The sequence below is a fragment of the Epinephelus lanceolatus genome, chromosome 19, assembly GCF_041903045.1.
Source record: "Epinephelus lanceolatus isolate andai-2023 chromosome 19, ASM4190304v1, whole genome shotgun sequence".
Taxonomy (NCBI): domain Eukaryota; kingdom Metazoa; phylum Chordata; class Actinopteri; order Perciformes; family Serranidae; genus Epinephelus; species Epinephelus lanceolatus.
In genome coordinates, this window is record NC_135752.1 from 12559935 (window position 1) to 12572801 (window position 12867).

Here is a 12867-nt window from a genome sequence, read left to right on the forward strand (position 1 = left end):
ATTGTAATGAATCCCTCACGAGCAGGAGACCAGAGGAGCGTTCGGGAAAAAGGCCCATTTATTTGAGCACTCCAGAAACTCCGGTAACACTCCACTCCATCCCAAACTCTGACTCTTCTAGCGTAACAGACACACTTCATAACTTTACACACATACTTGTTTACCATACTGAGTGGGGACCCCCCCTCCCCTTTCTCCTCCGCCAATCTCCAGCCCACACACTGACTGACAGCGTAGCCGGTAAACAGTGCTCAGCTGTTTATTTAGCCTAGCGATATCTCCGGACTATAGTAGCTGCAATGGACGACTTTGAACGCGATTTTGAAGAGTTTCTTGTAGGGGACACAGACCCAGAGCCATACCTGTTTGAGCCGGAGCATACAGATGAGGAACTCCATGTGTTTGATGCTGAGCGGGTGAGAAGAGAGGCTGAATGCACAGAATGGGATTCGGTGCTACTGCTACCATCGTTGGGAGATATATCACCAGGAGGAAAAGCGCCGCAGAGAGTGCATCACAAGGAGTGAAGTTACGTCTTCTTTTCCTCGCAGATGATGGTTCGGGTTCATTCTCTCCTGTTGCATGGTAAGTGTGGTCCATTCGCAAACTTTATAACTAAAAAAACTTTTCACTACTCTCCATCGACAAACTACTAACACTCTGCTGTTTCCTCCTCCTTCTTCCTTCCTTCCGCTGTCTTCGTTGGTTCATTTATACACGCGAAACGCGTTCTCTGGCTGGCTGGATTGTCCGCTCGGTCTGCCGTACATACATGGTGGCGCAAGATGGCGATCTCTCTAAAGCAAGGCCCTAGCTATATATATATATATATATATATATATATATATATATATATATATATATATATATATATATATATATATATATATATATAAGCATAATTATAAGGCTACGAAAACCAAACAAATTTTATTTTATAGCGATCATACACTTGTATAAACATATTAATGGGTAGAATATTCAGATTCAGATTGACAATAAACCATGCCAAATATTACACACTGGCCCTTTAATAAATAATCAAATAAGGTACAAGTACCTGAAAACTGTACTTAAACATGGTTCTTAAGTAAATGTTAATTTCCACATGCGGTCTGATCAGTCGCAGCTGGATTGCCTGGAGGACGGTGTATGATGCTGAATGACCCCAAAGACCTGCCAGTTCTGGGAACATCACTGAAGACGTGTCCCGATTAACATCAGCAGATGTACTTGCACAGTTTCCACCACTGCCCACAGTTTACTTAGCGCTAAGCAGACTTGGCTCTGTAACTGCTCCAGCACACTAAGATGTCGGGAAGGGCGCTGCCATGTTTGATATTGTGCTGCAGGTGCCAAGCATTTCCACTGACATAGTGTCAGTGGATTTAATGTAACCCACCGTTGTTGTAATGCCCTTGTTGAAATGGAAACAGTTGGCACACTAAGTGCATGTGTGTATGTTGACGCTCATAAGTATATTAATCCTCTACCTCATTATCAGCAGCACTAGTGCATGACATGATCTGACATGACTGATGTATCCTAATCTCAATTTTAATTAATTAAAGGATCAGTTGTAAGATTTAGGAGGGGTTATTGGCAGAGATGGAATATTATGTAATAGGTATGTTTTTTCTTTAGTGTATAGTCACCTGAAAATAGGAGTAATTGTGACTGTGTTACTTTAGAATAAGCTGTTAATATCTACATAGGTAGCAGGTTTTCATCTATGGAGACCACCATGTTGCACCGCCATGTCCTACTGATACTGATACCCTAATGTTTCTACGGTAGCCCAGAAATGACAAACTAAACAAACGCATTTTCCCATCAGCCACTTTACTTAGCAGCCCCTCTGTGACAAGAGCATCGGCAAAACAGATATTTTAATGTGAAACTGCTTTATTAAGTGTTTTTACTGGTTGAAATCACCAGGTTTATTTGTTTTGGAGAGGTATAAAAATGGCTTTAATTCGGCTTTTGGTAAAAACCCTTGAATGTCTGGATCTTAAGTTATCACTGATAAGAGGTGAGGTGCTAGGTTTGCGGCCCCTCTCAGACATGCCAAACAGTGTCAGAGAAACACTGATTTGTAACATGGAACTGCACTTCTGTCGTTAATTCGGCTCCCACTAAAAACCTCCTGAACAATGAACACTTAAAGAATTCTAATCATGAGAAGTTTCAGCTGGTTGCAATCTGCAATCCTTTCTGCTCGATGCCACTAAATCATCCTAAATCTTACTTACTGGACCTTTTAGAAAATAAGGCTTTTAGAAAATATGCTTAATTGCTTAGATGAGGGAATGGATACCTCTTTTGTCTGTAGACCAAATAAGAAGCTACAGCCAGCAGACAGTTTGCTTATCTTAGCATTTAGGCTGGAAACTGGGGGAAACAGCCTGACTAGTGAACAAGTGCCTTTCCCAAAATGTGCCCAAATTATTCTTTTAACTCTCATCCTCTTAACACTAAAATCAAATCCAAAACTTTCCTAAACTGTGCTCTTACAAAGATGGGTGTACAGAGACACACTCACCCTTACAGGACAGACTATAGGAGTTTCCTTTCCTTCAGCAGGTGCTATTTCTTCATGTTACGGCACCACAGCTCCACTCACTGGTTGTATTTTAATTACAAATAATTGCCCACTACAGAAATTCAGATAATAGGCAAGCTGACGTTGCACTTACCCTCCATGAAATTGCTTCTGTGTAGAAAGAGTTGCGATACACTTGGCTGGTAATAAAAGCCCAGCGTGGTGCAAAAACAAGACCTCACAGATAGCAGGCTTCTCCTCTGTGCTTTCTGTAATTTATGTAGAGGTCATTGCCAAAACCTGTACTGTGTGTGTTTCTGTGTGTAAGTGTGAGTGTGAGTGAATTTCAGGTAATGACAAGTTTGAGCAGTTTAAGTGAGAATCATGGATGAAGTGCATGTTGTAATGATCAAGTTTTTTTTTTTTATCAGGGAGTAACGTTGATTCACAAATACCAAGCCTAGAGGTAGCGAGCTGAGCTCTCGTGGGTGGCAATGAAATATTCTCCTCTGTGCCAGGCAGAAATTTCCTTACCTGAGTAGGAGAGGACACTGGGCGGTGAATGTTTATTTAACAACGCTAAATTTGAAGTTCAGTCATCAGAATCTGTGCTTACGAAAGATCAAGACCAACTGCCAGTTTGGGAGAGGTTGTAGTGGTAATAGCATCTCCAGGGTGTAATTCAAGTAGTTTATATTGGGATCATGTTTCAAGAGTTTAGTTTGACATTTCAGTAGCCAGAAACCACTGAATAGAAACACTGTGGAATAAATGATGCATATACACTGTAGTATATCATGAAAAATACCCCCCAGTGGTGAAATGCAACCAAGTACATTCACTCAAGTACACGTTCTAAGTACAAATTTGAGGTACTTGTGATTGACTTGAGTATTCAATTTAATACAACTTTATACTTCAACTCCACTACAGTTCAGAGCAAAATGCTGTACATTTAATACAGCTTCCTGTATTTTAAAGTTACTTTATAGATTAATAATTATACATATGACACATTTAACTTGAAATGACTTTTTGCAACATTTGCATGAAGCTTTAAATCTTTATTCAAGTTTTTAAACATATTTCTTTGTTTTTGCTATTCTTATATTTCTTAAATCTAACTTTAATTCTATTTTTTTTTACTATTGTCTTTTGTGACGAGAGACGGTGCAAACCACAGAGTTTTCTACTGTGCATATGACAATAAACCTCTTGAATCTTGAATCTTGAACATTGTTATAGATGAACAGTACAAAAAGTAGTTAAAATTGGCTCCACCTTGTTGCACAAGTAAGTTGTAAGTTGCAAGTGCAAGCGCAACTTACACATCAGTTCATCAGAAATAGTATTATGAAATATTTTAACACTCGGGGGAGTGCATAAAGAGTACTTTTGATGCCAAAATTTGACATAGTTTTAGAATATTTTCAATGAAGAACATCCTACTGGAATTTTGTGGTATTGCTTCTTTTACTTAACTAAAGGATCTGAATACTTACTCTACTACTTGCAATAAGCATCCACAGTTTTAAATCTACAAAAGTGGGAGTGAAAATATCAAAAATTCAAGATATAAGATTGTTTACTCTCTTTCTTTTGAAGAGAAATGTTATTTACTCAGGGATCAAAGCACCAGCAATATAATACTGTATATAAAAACGCAATGATAATATTTTCAAAGCCGTAACAGTAACAGTATTTAAAATCTATATTCACATATGTGATGAAAGGGGGCTTTGGATGACAGGACAGAATGTCATTTTCTTTAATCCATGTCACTGTATAACCACAAGAGGGAGCTGTCTGTCTAATTATGGCAAAGCCTCGCCTGCACCCTCATCTGCAAGATACTAAACTGCCTATATGCTTTCAAATAAAAACAACCTCCTATATGTTGGAAGATGACATTATAAACTGTAATTCCTGTTTCTCTGCTGTGTCATCTTTGCATTTCACAGTAATTTTATACCACTTTTCATCACTGCGATGCATGTTTTCTGTGAAGCTGTAAAAGCCTTGTGGCATCTGGATATTGCTCTGCTCCTTAAATCAGTGCTAATGCCTCCTGGGATGGGTACCAAAAAGCCTTTTCACCTCGTTCCAGCCAATAATACCTTTCCTTTCTCAGTCTCGACAGGAGATCACTTAGTGAAGTGCAGATTAGAGGGTCATGGAGGGAGGCTATTGACTTTGCGGTGACCCTGTCTCTCCTCCCTTGTGAATGCCAGCCTAAATATATGACAAACCTTCCCTCAAACTAACAAAGAAAACAGAAAAGCTTCTAGGATCAAAATAGGGTTAGCAGGGTTAACAAAGACGTGTCTGAATGGTGAGAACAATCTGTTCTTTTCATACTGTATGTATTGATTTAAAAGCTTCAAGTCAGCTGCCCTAATCTGTACATTTTGTGCGAGTGATATAATTAATACAAGACTACAGCCACGCTGGCTGCTCTGTGTGGCTGTATTTAGGCTCAGCAGTCCATTAGGCTAGATGCTAACATCAGCATGCTCACAGTGACAGTGCTGATGTTTAGCAGGTATAACATTTACCATGTTTACCATTTTAGTTTAGTGTGCAGCATGCTCTTATTTGCTATTTAACTCTAAACATGAAGTACAACTGAGGCTGATGGGAATGTCGTTGGTTTTGCAAGTGTTTGGTAAATTAAGATTCTGGCTAAATGATGGCACTATGATGAAAAGTTAAGGAATCACCAATGTCATTGCATCCTGAGGGGGGCATGAATGTCTGTATCAAACTTCATAGCAATCAATCCAAGAAAAAGTAATTAGGATACATCCTCTGGGAAAAATGAATGTCTGTACAAAACTTAATGGCACTCCATCTGATAGTTCATGGCTAACACTGTCATCAGGAGGTGGAGGGGATGGTGGATGGCATGTTTCCAAGGGGTGACAGGTGCCAAGCTGCAGACCATGGTTTGAAATCAACACACAACAACATTGGTTGATTATTAGTGAGACATTGCAGCATTTCCAGCATTACCACTAAACCTTGGTGTATTTTGCAGACACAGCACAGCGTTTCCAGCAGCATTTGTGCCACCAACCTGGGTATTTTTTTAGCAACACAGAGCCGTGTTTCCAGCGGCATTTGTGCCACCAAACCTGGGTGTTTTTTAGCAACGCAGAGTCACGTTTCCAGCAGCATTTGTGCTACTAAACCTGGGTGGTTTTTTAGCAATGCAGAGCCATGTTTCCAGCAGCATTTGTGCCACCAAACCTGGGTGTTTTTTAGCGATGCAGCACAGTGTTTCCAGCAGCATTTGTGCCACTGAACCTGGGTGTTTTTTTTAGCAATGCAGCACAGTGTTTCCAGTGGCATTTGTGCCACCAAACCTGGGTGTTTTTTAGCAACGCAGAGCCACGTTTCCAGCAGCATTTGTGCTACTAAACCTGGGTGGTTTTTTAGCAATGCAGAGCCACGTTTCCAGCAGCATTTGTGCCACCAAACCTGGGTGTTTTTTAGCGATGCAGCACAGTGTTTCCAGCAGCATTTGTGCCACTGAACCTGGGTGTTTTTTTTAGCAATGCAGCGCAGTGTTTCCAGTGGCATTTGTGCCACCAAACCTGGGTGTTTTTTAGCAACGCAGAGCCACGTTTCCAGCAGCATTTGTGCCACTGAACCTGGGTGGTTTTTTAGCAACACAGAGCTGCGTTTCCAGTGGCATTTGTGCCACCAAACCTGGGTGTTTTTTAGCAACGCAGAGCCACATTTCCAGCAACATTTGTGCCACCAAACCTGGGTGTTTTTTTAGCGATGCAGCACAGTGTTTCCAGCAGCATTTGTGCTACTAAACCTGGGTGTGTTTTTTTAGCAATGCAGAGCCACGTTTCCAGCGGCATTTGTGCCATTGAACATGGGTGTTTTTTAGCGATGCAGCACAGTGTTTCCAGCAGCATTTGTGCCACTGAACCTGGGTGTTTTTTAGCAACACAGAGCCGTGTTTCCAGCAGCATTTGTGCTACTAAACCTGGGTGTTTTTTAGCAACGCAGAGCCACGTTTCCAGCAGCATTTGTGCTACTAAGCCTGGGTGGTTTTTTAGCAATGCAGAGCCACGTTTCCAGCAGCATTTGTGCCACCAAACCTGGGTGTTTTTTAGCGATGCAGCACAGTGTTTCCAGCAGCATTTGTGCCACTGAACCTGGGTGTTTTTTAGCAACGCAGAGCCACATTTCCAGCAACATTTGTGCCACCAAACCTGGGTGTTTTTTTAGCGATGCAGCACAGTGTTTCCAGCAGCATTTGTGCTACTAAACCTGGGTGTTTTTTTAGCAACGCAGAGCCACGTTTCCAGCAGCATTTTTGCCACCAAACCTGGGTGTTTTTTAGCGATGCAGCACAGTGTTTCCAGCAGCATTTGTGCCATTGAACCTGGGTGTTTTTTAGCGATGCAGCACAGTGTTTCCAGCAGCATTTGTGCCACTGAACCTGGGTGTTTTTTAGCAACACAGAGCCATGTTTCCAGTGGCATTTGTGCTACTAAACCTGGGTGGTTTTTTAGCAACGCAGAGCCACGTTTCCAGCAGCATTTTTGCCACCAAACCTGGGTGTTTTTTAGCGATGCAGCACAGTGTTTCCAGCAGCATTTGTGCCATTGAACCTGGGTGTTTTTTAGCGATGCAGCACAGTGTTTCCAGCGGCATTTGTGCCACTGAACCTGGGTGTTTTTTAGCAACACAGAGCCATGTTTCCAGTGGCATTTGTGCCACCAAACCTGGGTGGTTTTTAGCAACGCAGAGCCACGTTTCCAGCAGCATTTGTGCTACTAAACCTGGGTGGTTTTTTAGCAATGCAGCGCAGTGTTTCCAGCGGCATTTGTGCCACCAAACCTGGGTGTTTTTTAGTGAGGCAGCACAGTGTTTCCAGCAGCATTTGTGCCACTGAACCTGGGTGTTTTTTAGCAATGCAGCGCAGTGTTTCCAGCAGCATTTGTGCCACCAAACCTGGGTGTTTTTTAGCAACGCAGAGCCACGTTTCCAGCAGCATTTGTGCCACCAAACCTGGGTGTTTTTTAGCAACACAGAGCCGTGTTTCCAGTGGCATTTTTGCCACCAAACCTGGGTGTTTTTAGCAACGCAGAGCCACGTTTCCAGCAGCATTTTTGCCACCAAACCTGGGTGTTTTTTAGCGATGCAGCACAGTGTTTCCAGCAGCATTTGTCCTACTAAACCTGGGTGTTTTTTTTAGCAGTGCAGAGCCACGTTTCCAGCGGCATTTGTGCCATTGAACCTGGGTGTTTTTTAGCGATGCAGCACAGTGTTTCCAGCAGCATTTGTGCCTTTGAACCTGGGTGTTTTTTAGCGATGCAGCACAGTGTTTCCAGCGGCATTTGTGCCACTGAACCTGGGTGCTTTTTAGCAACACAGAGCCGTGTTTCCAGTGGCATTTGTGCCACCAAACCTGGGTGTTTTTTAGCAACGCAGAGCCACGTTTCCAGCAGCATTTGTGCTACTAAACCTGGGTGGTTTTTTAGCAATGCAGCGCAGTGTTTCCAGCGGCATTTGTGCCACCAAACCTGGGTGGTTTTTTAGCGATGCAGCACAGTGTTTCCAGCAGCATTTGTGCCACTGAACCTGGGTATTTTTTTAGCAATGCAGCGCAGTGTTTCCAGTGGCATTTGTGCCACCAAACCTGGGTGTTTTTTAGCAATGCAGAGCCACATTTCCAGCAACATTTGTGCCACCAAACCTGGGTGTTTTTTTAGCGATGCAGCACAGTGTTTCCAGCAGCATTTGTGCTACTAAACCTGGGTGTGTTTTTTTTAGCAATGCAGAGCCACGTTTCCAGCGGCATTTGTGCCATTGAACATGGGTGTTTTTTAGCGATGCAGCACAGTGTTTCCAGCAGCATTTGTGCCACTGAACCTGGGTGTTTTTTAGCAACACAGAGCCGTGTTTCCAGTGGCATTTGTGCCACCAAACCTGGGTGGTTTTTTAGCAACGCAGAGCCATGTTTCCAGCAGCATTTTTGCCACCAAACCTGGGTGTTTTTTAGCGATGCAGCACAGTGTTTCCAGCAGCATTTGTCCTACTAAACCTGGGTGTTTTTTTTAGCAGTGCAGAGCCACGTTTCCAGTGGCATTTGTGCCATTGAACCTGGGTGTTTTTTAGCGATGCAGCACAGTGTTTCCAGCAGCATTTGTGCCATTGAACCTGGGTGTTTTTTAGCGTCACTGCTGCATTTTCAGCAGCATCTTTGGTGGCGTCTCCAGTGGTGTCTTGAGTGGCGTTTGTGCCACTGAATCTGGGTGTTTTTCAGCAACACATCACGGTGTCCATAGTGGCAATGGTCCCACCAAACCTAGGTGTTTTTTAGCAACACATCTAATAATAATCTTATTAACCTAACCATAACCAATTGGTTGTTATTCCTAAACATAACCACACGTTAACCACAGTGTGGTTGAAATATAAAATTTCAACGTATCTGCTACATAACATACAAATGTAACGTACCGTGGTTTGCAGAAATGAACAATGCCAACATTTATTCTAGCGAGTGAGTTGATGTTCCTTGCACAGCAGTTGCCCCAAACAGACACAACAGGGTTCAGCTGGTTCAGACAGACATACACACGCACAGACACTCACACCACTGCTGTGCACAGAGTTAGCTTGTCTTTGTGAGCCATGTCCTTAAAAAGGTCAAACCGTTGTATATTTTGCCTGGCGTTTTTAACAAATTTGAAGCCAGGACAGGATAAGGGTCTGACAACAATAGAAAGGTAAATCCCAGTTCTGCTATACTGAGTGCTGTATGTATGCTGTACAGAGTGTCACGGCTGAGCGTGTTAAATGTTCAGTGTGCTCATGTAAACTGATTGATTGAACTCCCTGCCTCTCCGTTTCTGTCTCTCTCAGTCAACTGTATGTTCAGACACCCACGCACTTGCACACAGACACACTCACACACACACATAAAGGGGTGACACATTGGTGTTGTCAGCTCAGCAGGGTGTAGGCTGGCCCAGAGAAATACCACAGAGATACCAGGCAGGCCAGAGAGAGGGACTGCTCAGTGATGGAGTGCAGTCTGTGCATCTGTGCTTTCCTCTCCAGGATAATATTTATTAGTCCTTGTGTTTGCTTCAAGACCTATACTTATTCATTTAATAAATGCTCTTTTAGAGAAACAGTGTTTCTTTCAGTTACTTGGTTTTTCACACCAGTGTGTTTTCTAACTATAAATTGCAATCCTCCACATCACCTAAGACCTCTTGTTATCTCTCAAGATGCACTATCCTTTTTTACTCTTTCTTGCACAAACACATACTAATTCACTGCTCTGTTTTGTTTTGTAAGTAGTTAAAAATTTAAACAAATGATATAACTGATAAACAGAGAAACATGGATGTAATGAAGGAATCAGTGTCGGTATTAAGTGGTATAAGATCCTTTAGTTAAGGCAATACCATACTGTAGACATACTCCATTACAAGCAAGGGTCCTCCTTACTTATGTACTTACTTACTTAAGTACAGAAGTATTTTCAGCAAAATGTACTTCAAGTATCAAAGATAAAAGTACTCACTGTGCAACAGAATGGCCTATTATCATTATTATTATTATCATCATTATTATTGATGCATTAACATGTAGCTGATCGAGGTGGAGCTTTAGGTAGTTGAATCTATATCAATGTATCATGTTCTGTATTTAATTAAAGATTATCATATGATTAATATTTATAGTTTTTAATCTGCAATGTAACAACTATTGCTGTTAGATTAGTGGATTCTGAATTAATACCTCTCTCTGCAGTGCAGGGGAATATAATTACAAAATAATACAAAATTGTACTCAAGTTCTTAGCTACTCTCCACCAAAGGTCAGCTGATTGAGGTACTAGCTTAATTTCCTTCACTGAATGACAAATAATTAATGTTTATGAGGTTTAACCAGCATAATTCCAACACTCAACCTTGCTCAAGGTGAGCAGTTTACTTCTCAAACACATGGTGCTTGTTGGCTGTGTCATTGCTTGGCCTCCATATCCTGGATCTTGGCATTCATATGACTTAAAAGGACACCTAAATGACACGTTTTTAGTTGCATGCCTGTTGTTATGGTAAAGGTCTGTAGTGATTTATAGCAATTACAGTGCATAGCTGAAATAAATGTATTTAATGTTGTAATTAATGTAGATTGTGATAACTGTTATGCACGCATGTGCCATTATGAACATTATGTGCCAGTTCTGCACAGGAGGAGCCATTCAGATGCAGCCAGTGAAAAGATGTTTTACCCACTAACCCATTCTCTCATCGTGGCAATAAGGTCTTAATTGTGGCCTCATGCCAAGTCAGGGCAGATGGCTGTCTCCATGCCAACAAATCATGAATATAACCTCTGTCATAGTGGATGATTGTCATTAATGCATATAATTTAAGGAATATTTTGTGCCTCACTAGTAAAGCAAAAAGTCAGCAAGAAAATATGCTTAAGTAATCCGTGTATTTTAAAGGTAAACATGTTTGTTTCAATTTTCACTTCATTGCAAACACAGTGTAGCTCCAATCACTGTCGTACCTTATTGACATCAGTTGATGAACAACAGACGCAAAACACAGTGGGGAAAATAGCTGGGTTCATGAAAAGGGACAGCAAACTCAATAATGGTGCAACTACAAATTAACACACAAGTGACAATAACTAGCATAAACAATCATGCTCTGAACAGGCAAACCACAGACAATAACAAAAGATGACATTTGCATTATGGAACAGAAAACAGAAGACTTAACAGCAACTACAAACTACTAGTTGAGCATGCTTGGAAATGTGGGCGTTGTTACAATATAAAAAAAGTATGACAGTTAAACAATGAAAACCATGCAAAATATTAAATCCAGAAAAGTTAAAAATAGTACATTTAAGAAATGGCTAGCCTAACATAATACCAGGGTTGAGTGCAAATCGCAAGTCTTAAATCTTTGCACTCAAGTCCTCAGTCAAGACAGGCAAGTCCCAAGTCCTAAACTTTGAGTTTTGAATCCTAAACAAGTCATAATGTGCTCTTCAACAAATGTAATGCCAATGTTAGATTTATAAATGCTTTTTAAAATCTGGACTTTTTTTTATAAAAAAAAATAAAAAGTTACTTAGCTGTTAAGATAATTTTATCTTGGCTTTATCTTGCTAATTTTGTTATTATTTGCCTCGACGTCCTGTTCTTTTATTTGTGCAACTTTAAATTCTAAACACAGTCACAGTTCGTCTACTATTCAACCTACACGCTTTGCATATTGCAGTTCTTTTTTTGTTGACCACCATGCTGTTTTTGTAGGTGAACAAAATTATCTTTGTAATCATTTTTTCCAACTGGCGCTCAGTAACTTAATGTTAGTTCTTTGTGGTTCTCTCCTGCAGCTTAACTGGATGCTGTCGGATTGGTTCAAACTGGTCAAATTAAGGAATTAAGAGCCAACTTGTTGGGAATGAATAGCGTTAATTAATAGTTGATTCAAGAAATGAAGGGAAATTACTTTATTTTAGTATGAAGGGAAATTACTTTTTTAACAACATACTTTTACATCTTTTGGCTTGGGGGAAGGTTTCAAGTATTTTCAGGTCAAACGGCTCAAGTCAATGTGATGTCACAAGTCATTGGTGAATTTTACTAAGTTAAATATAAAGTCCTAAAATTTGTGACTTGAGTCTGACTTGAGTCAAAGTCCTGTGACTTGAGTCCACACCGCTGCTTCATACCCATAATACTTGGTCAGCAAACTTGAGGTTGGAGTCAATTATAACCCCCTGAGCAGACTCTACTGATTAAGATTTGTTAGTAAATATACGAAACACTGCTAATTAAACATATTTTCATAAAACGGTTTGTAAGATATCCTATAAAACATGCATGTAAAACAGGTCATATGATATCCTAGGAATTTGCTCCCCAAAAATAGCGTTACGTCCTTAACGTACGTAATTAATATAAAGTTACTGAGGTTAGGTTTAGGAAAGTAAAGTCACTGAGGTTAGGTTTAGGAAAAGAAGCATGGTAGGGACTCAAAGTTCACACAGATCCAAACGTGACCTGGCGAAAGTCTGGTTTTGTTTGTGACCCATCCACCACCCCAACCTGCCACCTTACAAGCGCTGGAGTCTTCTTTCTTGTTTACTACCGTCAGTCACTGCAGTTGGTCACGTGATCGCAGCCTTTCAAAATATGTGGGATATGTACGAATTTTGGGTGCATTGCTTTTTGTAGGAAAACGTATGAAATATTTGTGAGAACAGCCTGGCTAATTCTGTGGACTTGTTGAAAATAAAGGAGGAACTTGAACTGATCC